Below are 13,475 nucleotides of genomic sequence, written 5' to 3'. Positions count from 1 at the left end.
TGATACAGTGGTTCAGCAGTTAACATGAGTGACCTTGCATAATCATCCTCGGGTTCTGTCTGATCAGACTTTGTACGCTCTTCTTGGAAGGGGTGTGTTTTGTCCAGGTACTTCACTTTCCTTCCACATCCCAAAGACATGCAAGTTTTCAATCAATTGGTCACTATACTTGGCCTCCAATGTAGATGAGTTGCAGGAGAGCTAGAGAGACATTGATGGAGATGTCTTTAAATTTAATTTTAATTTTTTTGGAGATACAGGACAGAAGCAGGCCCTTCGGGGCCATGAACTCATGCTGCCCAAATACACTCAATGAATCAATGTAGTTTAGTGAAGTTGTATTGGATCAATTAACCAACTTAACTCCATATGACTTTGGAATGTTGGAGGAAACAGAGCACCAGGAGGAAACCCACATGGACACACTCATTACAGACAGCACAGGATTCAAACCTGGGTCATTGGTGCTACTGCACTCACTCCGCTGCCCATATTGGAGTTAAAATGGGATTTGTCAGTCCAGTGTAGATAGATGAGTGCTTGTTGTTTGCTTTAGATCCAGTGGGCTAAAGAGTCTGCTTTCATGTTGTATCCCTCAATAACTCCATGAAGAGAGGGAAAGAAGATATAGGGCGATGAGATCAGATTAGAGCAAGGATGCTGATTTTAGTCATCTTCATGCTCAAAGGCCATTTTGGCTCCTGAGTTCATGCCGCCCAATTTACACCCCATTAACCGACGTCCCCAGTAAATTTAGAATGGTGGGAGGAAACCAGAGCCCCCAGAGAAACCCCACACGGACACAGGGAGAACTTATAAACTCAACTCCTGTCCCCATCGCTGGCTCTGTTAAGGCATTATGCTAACCATTACGCCAACCGTGCCACCCCCATGATGAGTCAAGTCTGCTTCTTCTGAGTTGTCAGATGTGGTCGTTCAGAATGAAGAAAAGATATTGGGAAGGTGAAAATTGGAAAGGTTGGATCAATCAATTCTCAGTCATTGATATACCCTCAAGTCACAATAGTCAAAATTATTTCCAAATTGAAAGAAATAAAAAGAAATGATAATGATCGAAGGATATAGATGAATTTGGTATTAAAATTATATTTATTAATAGAAAAGTCAAAGGAAGTCCCTGTTTGGAGTCTTATATGTTTCATCAGAATGATTGTGAGGAATCAGTATAGTTCAGTGAAGTTGTATTGGTTCATTTATCCTCTTCCAAACAGTTTTATTGCCATTTTTTAAGTAATAAAAGAAATCACAGGTGGGAGCTGCATATGTCCTGTAATCCAACTGCAAAGCCCATTAATGCAAATAGCAGGCAAATTTACTGAAACACCGAGCAGACATTTCTCATATTGGTGGATTAAAAGGCAAAAAGAAAAGCATGCATTTTGAGCCTGGATTTATTGATGTACACTGCTATGACAGAATACTACATCTGAAAACACGTGAAGGAATGCAGAATACCCATCCATCTACATTGTGCCTTCTTCTGTGTTTCACTGGGAATTCTCAAGATCTTTCCCTGGGAGACCTTTCATGTCTAGTCATGCACTATTCCTGTGGAGTGAAGCCAGATGTGCATCACTCCAAAGGACTTACAGTAGTTTCACAAGATCTCGAGCTGAGAAGCCACATATACCTTCTGCTTCAAGTAAGAGAGTTTACTGTATGGGCTCATTTCTCCTGATGGCAATTTGGTACAAGGATCACCAGATCAGTTTATATTATGGACTGATTTTGTTTGGAAATGCTTTTTTTTCTTTCTCTTTTCAGGATACAGCACGGTAACAGGCCTTTCTAGTCCATGAGTCTGTGATGCCCAAATACACTCACATGACCAATTAACCTATCATTTGCAACAAATTTGATAAAAGTACATTAATTTACGAGCAGCACAGTTGGCGTAGTCAGAGGGATGCCAGTTAGCTTAGCGGTGAATGCATTGCTATTGCAGCATAACAACGCAGGTTCACATGTGGCACCGTCTGTAAGAAGTTTGTACATTTTCCACATTTCTGTGTGATGCTCCAGTTTCCTCACACCCTTCAAAATGAATGGGGCTTGAGGGTTGATTGGTGTATTTGGTAGCACAGGCTCGTGGGCTGGAAGGGCCTGTTACCGTGCTGTACGTCTTATTTTTAAAAAATTAAAATGTAATTATTGAGGAAATAAACTTGAGCATTAGCTTTTTATTCAACAATGAAATGTCACAAGAGGGAAAGGATGTTTAAACATCAGGAAGAACCGAAATCAAGTTTACAGGTGTTTTGTGACTCACACATGATTTTGAGTGGAAAAAATCATTTTTGTTTGTTTTTCTTCCAAAATTAAAAGGAAATTAGGGAAATGAAATTTTTTACAGGATGTTCTCATTAAAGCTTTGAAGTTGCAGCATAATCACCCAAGAATTGATCAGTGATTACAGTGTAAATGGAGAGAAGAGACTCACGCACTTACATATTCAGTTCAATTTCATTGCTTAATCTTTTTTTTTCAAATCAATCTTGAGCTTTTTTTAAAATAAACCTTTTGCAAGGACATTGCTGGGACTTGAGAAACTGAGTTATGGACAAAGGCGAAACAGGTTAAGAATGTATTCCCTGGAGCAGAGAAAAATGAGTTGAGATTTGATGGAGGTGGACAAAATTATGAGGAGTATAGATAGAGTAACAATCTTCAGTGGAAATGTTCCACTGAGCTTGGGTGAAAGAGGAAATGTTTAAAAGAAACATCAGGGGGAACTTCTTTCTGGTAAGAGTATAGAATGAGCTGCCAGGTAAAGTGACGAATGCAGGTGCATTTTGGCAATTAAGAAAATTTTTGATAGGTACATGGATGGGAGGGATATGGTTGGCAAAGTTCTGGGTACAGGGCATCAGAATGAAGAAGAATAATAGTTTGGCACAGAGTAGCTGGGCTGAAGGGTCCGTTTTTGTGCTGTAGTGTTCTATGGTTTTTTGTTCCCTGAACGTTGCAAAGCATGGCTAGATGTTTACCAATGTGCATTAAGCAAAATATAATGGTGAGTGAGGAGATGATCGATGAAAGATGTAGGTTTGAAGGAATATCTCAAGGGACTAAAGGGAGGTGAGGGACTTAAGGGAAGGAATTCCAGTTCTGAGAGCCTGAGCAGATTAACCAGCTGCAAATCATAGAGCTTCTCAAATGGAAAACTAAGAAAAAAATGAACTAAGATATTGGAGTCATAGGATCATATAATTGTACAGCAATTAGGTGCTTCAAGTTCTTGGGATTCCTGAAATCAGAACCTTTCCCAAAACCAGTATATTAACATTCACACTTTTTTTTCCATCAAACAAGACTGCAGTGTCATTCTTTAAGAGTGAAACCAAATGAAATTTTATATCGTTTCAATAAAGCTCCAAAAACACTTGAGCACCTTCTTTCCAATAGATCCTGTCCAATCTTTAGGATTTGATAGAGTTCACTCATTGCTTCTCGGCCTTTTGGCTAAGATCAAGTGTAGTTGATAGAGTTCACTCATTTTCAACCGTGACCATTACTCTTTCTTGAAAACAGAAAATGCTAAAGACTTGTTACATATTTTAAAATTATGACATAGGATTTTTCAATTGAATTGTTCATTTTTGTGACCTGTCTGGATATACAGTGAAAAACTTTGTTTTGCATGCTATTCAAGCAAGTGAATTCCATGCTTAATAGTGCAATAATAAAACAAAAGTGCAGGGCTTGTGTGAGATTAAATCAGAGTTCAGGGTAAGAAAAAAGGTATGATTTTTTTTAAAAGCAGTGCAAGGGCGTCATCTTTCACCAATGAGCAATAGATTCAAAAGTTAGATAATCAGAATCAGGCTTATTATCTTGAACATTTGTCAGGAGATATGTTGTGTTGCAGCAGCAGTATTGTGCAGAACAAGGTGCAAAATACCATATTTTACAATTTTGTAAATACAAGATTTAAGAAATAAATAAATGATGCAAAGGAAGAGAAAAGGGAGGTAGTGTCCATAAGTTCATTATCCATTCAGAAACCTGATGGTGGAGGGGAAGAAACTATTTTTGTAATGTATGTGAGTCTTTAGGCTCCTGCACCTCTTTCCTGCTAGTAGCAGTGAGAAAATGACATGGCCCGCATGATGAGGGTCACTGCTTTCTTGAAGCACCACCTCTGAAAGATGTCCTTAGTGGAGTGACTACTGACGCATCATAGTGCAAACATACATTATAACCATCTTACCACATTGCTGTCAAAAATATTGGAATAATACTGCACGAAAAGTAAGGCAGTGTCTTTAATTCATTGATTATTCAAGCATCTGATGGCAGTTGAGAAGCTGTCCTTGTGCCACTCAGTGCTCATCTTTAGGCTCCTGTACCTTTTCCCCGATGATACCAGAGTGAAGAGGGCACGGCCAGGGTGGTGGGGGTCTTTGACGTTAGAGGCTACTTTTTTAAGACACCTGCCTCATGTAGATGGTCTCAATGGAGTGAAGTCTAGTGCCTGTGATGTCGCAGGCTGAGTTATCAACCCTCTGGAGTTTATTCTTGTCCTGAGAATTGACGCCTCCATGTCAGACAGTGATGCAACCAGCCAGAATGCTCTCCATGGTAGACCTGTAGAAGTTAACGAGAGTCTTTGGTGACAGACCGTATCTCATCCAATACCTCATAAAGCTTCACTGCTAGCGAGCCTTCTTTGTGATTGCATCAACGGGGAGGCTCCAAGACAAATTCTTGGAGATATTGACACCTAGGAATTTGAAGTTCTTAAACCTCTCCACTACTGAGCCCTCGATGAGGACTGGGTCATGTTTCCCTCACTTCCTTCTGAAGTCCACAATCATCTCCTTGGTTTTGCTGACGTTGAGTACAAGGTTATTGTCGTTACACCATTCAACAAGCCGATCGATCTCCCTCCTGTATACTTCCTCATTGCCATTTGTGATTCTGCGACAACTGTGGTGTCATCAGCAAACGTGTAGATGGTATTGGAATTGTGCCTGGCCACACAGTCGTGGGTGTATAATGAGTAGAGCAATGGGCTAACCATGCATCCTTGGGGTGCGCCTGTGTTAATGATCAGTGAGGAGGAGACGTTGTTTCCAATTCATACTGACTGTGATCTTCTCATGAGGAAGTCAAGGATCCAGTGCAGAGGGTGGTACAGAGGCCCAAGTTGTGAAGCAATGGTAACCAGTACTGAGGTATGATGGAGTTGAAAACTGAGCTATAATCAATGAAATGCAGCCTTATATAGATATTGTTGTTGTCCCAGTCATCCATGGCTCAGTGGAGAGCCAGTAAGATTGCATCTGCTGTGGAGAGATTGTGGCGGTAGGCAAATTGCAGGGGGTCCAGGTCTTTGCTTAGGTGCGAGTTAATACTGGCCATGACCAACCTCTCAAAGCATTTCATCACAGTAGATGTCAATGCTACTCAGTGATAAGATGGAGAGAGAAGGGGATGAAGAGCTGGAGGGAAAAAGGCATGGGGAATGAGAAGGGAGGGAGAACGGGCAGAAAGCAGAGCACTTCGGGTCCAGTGATCATAATGCCATCAGCTTCAATGTCATTATGGAAAGAGAGAAGTCAGGGCCAAGGGTTGAGGTTTTGATTGGGGAAAAGCTAGATTTGAGGAGATGCGAAAGGACTTGCAGGGTGTGGATTGGGACAATTTGTTTTATGGGCAGGATGTAGTAGAGAGATGGAAGTCTTTTAAAGATCAGATTTTGAGAGTGCAAAAGCTTTATGTTCCTGTTAGGTTAAAAGGAGGGGCAAAAGGTTTGAGAGAGCCGTGGTTTTCAAGGAATATTGGAAACTTGGTTCGAAGAAAAAGGGAGGCATACATTAGATATAAGAAGCATGGAGTTAAGGGGATGTTTGAAAGATACATTGAATGTAAGAGGAATCTTAAGAGAGGAATTATGAAAGCTAAAAGAAGGTACGAGGAAACTATGGCAAGCAGGGTGAAAACTAATCCAAAAGAGTGAACTTAATATGTTAATGGTAAAAGGAAAGCTAGAGACAAAATTGGTCCCTTAGAGAATCAGAGCGGAAAACTGTGTGTGGAGCCTAGAGAAATGGGGGCGATATTGAACAGTTTCTTTTCTTCGGTATTCACTAAGGAGAAGGATATTGGGAGATGTGAGATAAAAAAAAGCAAATTGGGTAAATATGGGGAATATAGAGATTACAAAAGATGTAGTTTTAGAGATTTTGAAGAATATAAAGGTGGATAAGTCTCCGGGACCAGACGGGATCTTCCCCAGGACATTGAGAGAAGTGAAGGAGGAAATAGCAGAGGCTCTGGCGGTAATTTTCCAAATGTCATTAGATATGGGGATAGTGCCGGAGGATTGGCGCATTGCGCATGTGGTTCCGTTATTTAAAAAGGGTTCAAGGAGGAAGCCTGGCAACTATTGGCCTGTAAGTTTGACGTCTGTGGTAGGTAAATTAATGGAGAAAATTCTTAGAGATAATACTTATAAACATCTGGATAGACAGGGTCTGATCAGGAGCACTCAACATGGATTTGTGGGAGGAAGGTCATGTTTGACCAATCTGATTGAATGTTTTGAAGAGGTGACTAGGAATGTGGATGAGGGTAGCGCAGTGGATGTTGTCTATATGGACTTCAGTAAGGCCTTCGATAAGGTACCACATGGAAAGTTAGTTAAGAAGGTGCAGTCTTTAGGTATAAATTTTGAGATAGTCAAATGGATTGAACATTGGCTGAAAGGGAGAAGCCAGAGAGTGGTAGTGGATAATTGTCTGTCAGGTTGGAGGCCGGTGAGCAGTGGTGTGCCTCAAGGATCTGTATTGGGCCCATTGTTGTTCGTTATATACATTAATGATCTAGATGATGGGGTGGTAAATTGGATTAGTAAATATGCAGACGATACTAAGATAGGTGGAATAGTGGATAATGAAGGAGGTTTTCAAGGATTGCAGAGGGATTTGGGCTGCTTAGAAAAGTGGGCTGAAAAATGGCAGATGGAATTTAATGCTGATAAGTGTGAGGTGCTTCATTTTGGTAAGAAGAATCAGAACAGGACATACGTGGTAAATGGGAGAGCATTGATGAATACAGAAGAGCAGAAAGATTTAGGAGTAACGGTACATCGTTCCCGAAGGTAGAAACTCATGTGAATAGGGTGGTGAAGAAGGCTTTTAGTATGCTGGCCTTTATCAATCATTGCATGGAATATAGGAGTTGGGAGGTGATGTTGAGACTGTATAAGACGTTGGTGCGACCTAATTTGGAGTTCTGTGTGCAGTTCTGGTCGCCTAATTATAGGAAGGATATAAACAGAGTGGAGAGAGTGCAGAGAAGGTTTACCAGAATGTTACCTGGGCTTAAGCATCTAGAGTATAGGGAGAGATTGGACAGATTGGGTCTTTATTCTTTGGAGCGTAGAAGGTTGAGAGGGGATTTGATAGAAGTATTTAAGATTATGAAAGGGATAGACAGAGTGGATGTGGATAGACTATTTCCATTAAGAGGAGGAAAGATTAAAACAAGAGGACATGAGTTAAGAATTAAGGGGCAGAGGTTTAGAGGTAACATGAGGGGGAACTTCTTTACTCAGAGAGTGGTAGACGTGTGGAATGAGCTTCCGGGAGAAATAGTGGCGGCGGAGTCAATTGTATTATTTAAGAAAAGGTTGGACAGGTATATGGATGAGAAGAAGATGGAGGGTTATGGGCATTGTGCAGGACTAGAAAGGGGTGTTTGGTTCGGTGTGGACTAGAAGGGCCTAATGGCCTGTTTCCGTGCTGTAAATTGTTGTGTTATTATTGACAATCGATTTTAGGTGTTGATAGAAAATTAGTGTCGTTCCTCCAATTTACAGATGGTCTTGGTTTGACAGTACATGAGATCACGGACAGATATGTCAGCCTGAGAGTGGGGTGCAGAATTGGTTGGTCATCAGGAGACCCCTGTCACTGATGCAGACAGAGTGAAGGTGAACATGTTCATGTTTCTGAGATTCAAGTTTTCAATTACATCCAAAGGGAGGGGAGAGAAGAGGGTGGAGCCAAGATGGGATAGAGATTTTACTATGTTATTCCAAAGGCAGCAGAAGGTGTTGATGGAATCGATGGAAGGGAGGTTGGTTTGCATGGCGGCATGAGCTGCGTTCAACAAATCTCTGCGTCTCTTGAGGTCTTGGGTAGAGCAGTTCCCATTACCAAGCTGTGATGCCTCCAGACAGGATACTTTTTATGCTGCATTTGTAAAAATTGGGATATGCCAAATTTCCTTTCGACGTTAATGCTCTTCCTTGCTGGCTATGCTGCAGAGTATTTCAGCTTTGCATGTTGAAATTTTGGATTTTTTACTGCTGCTCTGAATAACATGCAGTTTTATTTCAAATTAAGCAAAAGTGTCCATTTATTCCTTTGCCTATAAATTAGGTCATTTTTCCCAGCATGCACCACGTTGGAAACTTGAGTTTTGATTTTGTGGAATTTTGTATCTGTGTTAAAGGAAATTGGGGTAATCTGTTCACATATTTTGAGGCGTAAAACCCAACATCTTACTGTGAATGAGAGAAAACTGTTCATAAAGACTCAAGAAACAATGGCCAATGTTTTTGATGGTGAAAAGATGCAGTCCTGTCCTGCAGGGTGTTTTAATAAGGTGCACGTTGTTAGCCCTGTTAAAACACGCATCCTATTTCAAACAAAATCTTCTTTATATCTTTGGCAATTCTTCATCTTTATTGCCAATTGAATTCATTGATGTGTGTTAGTGCAGTGAAGAAGAAATTCTTGTAGTGGGTTATTTCAAAGCAAATAATATTATGCAAACATTGCAGATCTTAACTGTGTTCAACCAATTTAAAAATAAGTGTTTTAAACTCATGACTAGCACATCCTTCTGCTAACTCTTTTGTAAACATGAACTAATTCTGGCCATCTGGTGGAATGTTTGGCTCCTGTTTTGCAATTAATTTTTCAGAATGAACATTGTGCTTTTCTTTCTCCCAAACTAATAATTTCAAAGGGAAGTGAGAAGCAAGTTTCCTTTCCATAGAAATATTCTGTGGATGTTATTTGCAACTTTGAAGTTCAGCCTGATTGCTCACTGATCTGTACATTTGTAACCAAAACAGACAATAAACAACAGGATATGCTTCACTGAAAAGTTATGCGGTAAATATTTCTGCTCATCAACATGAAGGATGTTATTTGGATGGCTTATTGTTGAAGCAGCAGTGTGGAATTTAATATCTTTGTTGATTTGTGCCATGTTGGAATCTATCATTTCTTCTTTCCATCCCAAGGGTTGCCAAGACAAGTAACTGGGATAAATCCTCCATCACGTTGCGCAATGCTGATGGAGGCATTCAGTGGGTCATGCAGTGTGAGTGGGAGAAAAAGGATGGTTGAGGGTTTTGGCCCATAAACTTGACCACTCTTTCTCCCACTGATGCTGCTCAAACTGGTGAGTTCTTCCAGCAGATTGTATTTAGCTTCAGATTCCAGTTTACTGTGTGGCTTCAGTTTGTGACAAATGTGATGTGGTCATTCTCAATATCTACAGTGTCTTCAGAAACATGCCGTGCATCCTCATGCAATAGTCAAGTTATGGGAACCAATTTTTCAGGTCAAATTTGGGTGATCAACTTTCACAGGGATCCTACTTTTGACCTGCATCATTCAAGGCATCAGGAGCTCGGATGGCCAGAACCAGGTTGTAAGTCCGTGATCAGGGCATCGGGAGCTTGAATGGGTGGGCGGCTGAGACGAGGGTTCACGATCTGGACCTCGGGTGTTTGGATGGGTAGGTGGTCAAGGCGAGGGTTTGTGGTCAGAAGCTCGGGTAGGCGGGCAGTCAGGGGCAAAAATAAAGGAGTCAACTTTTACCTCCAATAAACATAAAATACGCAATTTTGTACTGCCTTTTACACAGGATCAACTATTACATGAGTATATGTGGTAATTACTATGAAGTTCTTGCTCACCATCGCAACCCTTCCTCCTAAATGGGTTCCCAACTCGAGTTCAGTATTTATCTGCGTTCTGCTGTCCCAGCCAAATTCCTGCCATTGGATCCCAACTCATCAATCTTGTGGTGCAGCTGCCTTGTGACAAATTGAACTCTCAGTAATTGGCTTGCAACACCTTCTGAATTTTAAAGATCTCTACCATGTGAATAAAATTGTTCAAAAAAACTGGAAATATATTATCAATAACATTCACCTCAGTGTCTTGAAGATTAATTTGCACTTTCTGGATTTCAAAGTCCTGGCTTATCATTTATATTGAAGCAGAGTGCAAGGATTTAAGGTAATTGGCCAAACAGACACACTGCTGTCATAAAGAAAAATGATATTTTTCATCAGGACTGCACTATGTAAGAGCATCTGAGAATGAAGAGGTATTATAGAGATATACAAAATTATGAGGTGTGTAGATAGAGGAAATAAAAGCAGGCTTTTTCCACTGAGGTTGGGTGAGACATAAACAAGAGGGCATGGTTTAAGAGTGAAAGGTGAAATTTTTAAAGGCAACATTTGGGGGAACTCCTTCACACAGAGAGTGGTGAGAATGCAAAATGGGCCGCCAGCACAGTGGAGAATGTGGGTTCAATTTCAACATTTGAGAGAAATGGAGGGCTCTGGTCTGGGTGCAGGTCAATGGGAGTAGATGGAATAATGTTTAGCATGAACTAGATGGTCTGAAGGGCCTGTTTCTGTGCTATTGTGTTTGATGTTACTATATCTGCCTGTTTCGTGAATTCTTTTGTGCCTTAATCCAATTTAGATTTCTAAATTTGAATCCTGCCCTGTCTGGAAGGAGTTAGTGCAATCTCCCTATGACTACATAGGTTTCCTCTGGGTGCTCAGGTTTCCTCCCACTCTTCAAAAATGCACAGGATTTGTCTTTCAATTGGTCTCTTTGGGTGGCACAGGCTCGTGCTGTATAACTGAAAATTAAGAAATGACTGATTTGACAATAATGCAGATTTAAATAAAATACTTCTCATTACAAAGTTCTGCACCTAGTGCGCAGAGGATGCAACATCTGGGTTTTTTTTTAACTTATGCCTTTGCATCTGATTTATCCCTGGTTGCAGGTGCTGTGGACTCATGCCATGGCTGAGTGGTCGCTTTTGAGTTATGTTTGTCAGGGTATCCTTCATGCAAATCTTGGAAATTTCACTCCCTTCATGTACTGTGCTGCCAAGTATTTTAATGAGGTTTTCGCTTTGCGATACTCCTGGAGAATCAGGGCAGATGGGGCAGGAACTTTCACAACATGTGCCTGGATCCCAGAGGTCACTGTAAACTTTATTATATGATAACTGTGAGTGCCGTTAGCCTTACTCACATTCCTTACACCAGCTTTTGAGTGGGATGTGAGGTAGTCAGAAGAGATTCCAGCGCACATTATGAAGAAATAGCTTTAAACAATATTTAACAATAACTAACATTACTGATTCCTGAAATTTAAATTATGTGTGATTTCTGGCTTTTCCTCCTTCTGATTAAAATGTTATCTACTTGAAAGTTTTCCTTCTCAGCTACTTCATGGCCTACCAAGTATTTCCAGAATTTGAAGTGTCCTTTTGTTTTTGCTTTACATTTACTGACATAGATTATTTAAACAATTTAGGAAGGTTAGAGATGGGTAAGAGAATACGCTTACTGGAAGGAGCATTGAAGTCACTCAAAATTACAATAATTTATCAGTAATTTTAGGATGCCATTGGGGTGTCTAATTAACATAATTTTTACCTTCATCACACCTGTAATATCTCTTGTGTGGGTCTGATGTTGAGGCTTATTGCCTCAATTCACAATTCCGGAGATGAAATTTCTGATTCCGCTGTCATTAACTATCAGAAATATTTTATTGGCTATGAAGTGTTTTTGTTCATTCTGTGCTAATAATATATATTCAGCAATAATCCTTTTCTGATTCAATACTTTAAGAGCTTTATGACCAGTGACCATGCAAGAAACATTTTGATCAGTTCATTGTACATCTGCAGCAGTTGGTGTGAATGGATTAAAGGGATTTGTTGAAAAGAAACTCCCCCCTCCCCCCTACCCCAAGGAGTGTATGCATAATTATTTTTTAGTTTGACTCCTTCAAATGTTCCTTGAAGTGAAGGAAGTAAAAGAGTACATGCAAGTTATTTGCTGGAAAGAGTATTATTGTGATTCAAAACTCTTTTAACTGTTTCTTTATTCTTTCTCATTCAATAAAGTTTCTAAGCCTGGAGACCCTACTAAGAATTCTGTGACTTACTTTCTTATTGTGAACTTAACCATACATTTTTTTAAATTATTTTCTTGTCAGTATTCTGTAAAAGTTAAATGCCATGATTGAAACTTCTTTACATTTGATTTCATTCTGTTACTAATACCTTGTTTTACATACTTCATTATCCCAAGATTATTATATAAGTTAAGGTAAATAAGCAGTGTGTTAACATTTCATTAAAAGTTCTTTCACATTGGAAGTTTCCCATTGTTAATGCAAATTGCTCAGGAATATTCTTTGCCATGACAATCGCATACGATTGAACTTACTGTTTGATGGCAGTGGGATTGTCAATATGTCAGTCATGCTCTTAGAAAAGACCATACATGGTTGCAAACATGGTCGTGATGAAACATTGGTGGAATTTCTCTTCTTAACAAATCATGTCCTCAGAGGCATTTGCACAAAGGTTTTCTTTTTAAATTGAAGATCTTTAATAGCACCTGTGCAGAAATCCCTGTGTTGTTCCTGTTTCTAGCACAATGTCAGCAGAAAGCAGCATATGCTTAAAATTCATATTGTACAGCACGGACACATGATCTTTGGCCCAGCTTGTCCATGCTGACCAAGGTGCCTTCCTGAGCTTCTTTCGTTTGCCTGTGTTTGACCCATTTCCATTTTTTCTTTCTCTCTATCATTTTTCTTCCTCCCCCCACCAACCCCCTGCCATGGTCTTTCCTTCTCCATATCTCCAGATCAATATAGAAGGAACAGGTATGACTTGAAGAAAGCTATCTCCCCACTATTGAGTACATTGACAGGGAAAGCTGCCATCGGATGGCAGCAGCAATCATTAAAGACCCTCACCATCCAGCACACATTCCGTTCTCGCTGCTGCCATCGGGAAAGAGGTGTAGGTGCCACAAGACTCGCACCACTAGGGTCAGGAACAGCTGCTACCCCTCCATCATCAGACTCCTCAACAACAAACTCAATTAGAGACTCATTTAAGGACTCTTACTTCACTTTATTGATTTTCTTTTGTTCTCTCTGTATTACACAGTCAGTTTGTTTACATTTGTTATCTGTTTGCAGTTCTTTGTTTACATGTATATGCAGTGTAAGGTTTGTTTTGCACTACCAATTAGTGGTAATCCTGCCTTGCCCACAATAAAAGAATCTAGGAGTTAGATGTGATGTCATGACAATAAATCTGAATCTCTCCAGCTCCCACATGTTCTATCTGTTCACCTCTGGGCCCTT

General features: G+C 40.2%; 1 protein-coding gene and 1 pseudogene across 9 annotated transcripts in view; both read left to right on the top strand.

Annotated features, from left to right (window-relative positions):
* The window catches only part of mcph1 (microcephalin 1), a 334,689-nt gene that overhangs the window by 276,778 nt on the left and 44,436 nt on the right, over positions 1-13,475 (top strand). The gene's annotated exons all lie outside the window — the stretch shown is intronic.
* Positions 3,464-3,607, top strand: LOC138737786 (U2 spliceosomal RNA; annotated as a pseudogene).

The sequence above is a fragment of the Narcine bancroftii genome, chromosome 6, assembly GCF_036971445.1.
Source record: "Narcine bancroftii isolate sNarBan1 chromosome 6, sNarBan1.hap1, whole genome shotgun sequence".
Classification (NCBI taxonomy): Eukaryota; Metazoa; Chordata; class Chondrichthyes; order Torpediniformes; family Narcinidae; genus Narcine; species Narcine bancroftii.
Note: the sequence above shows the minus strand (reverse complement) of the source record. Positions and strands in the feature narration are given on the sequence as shown.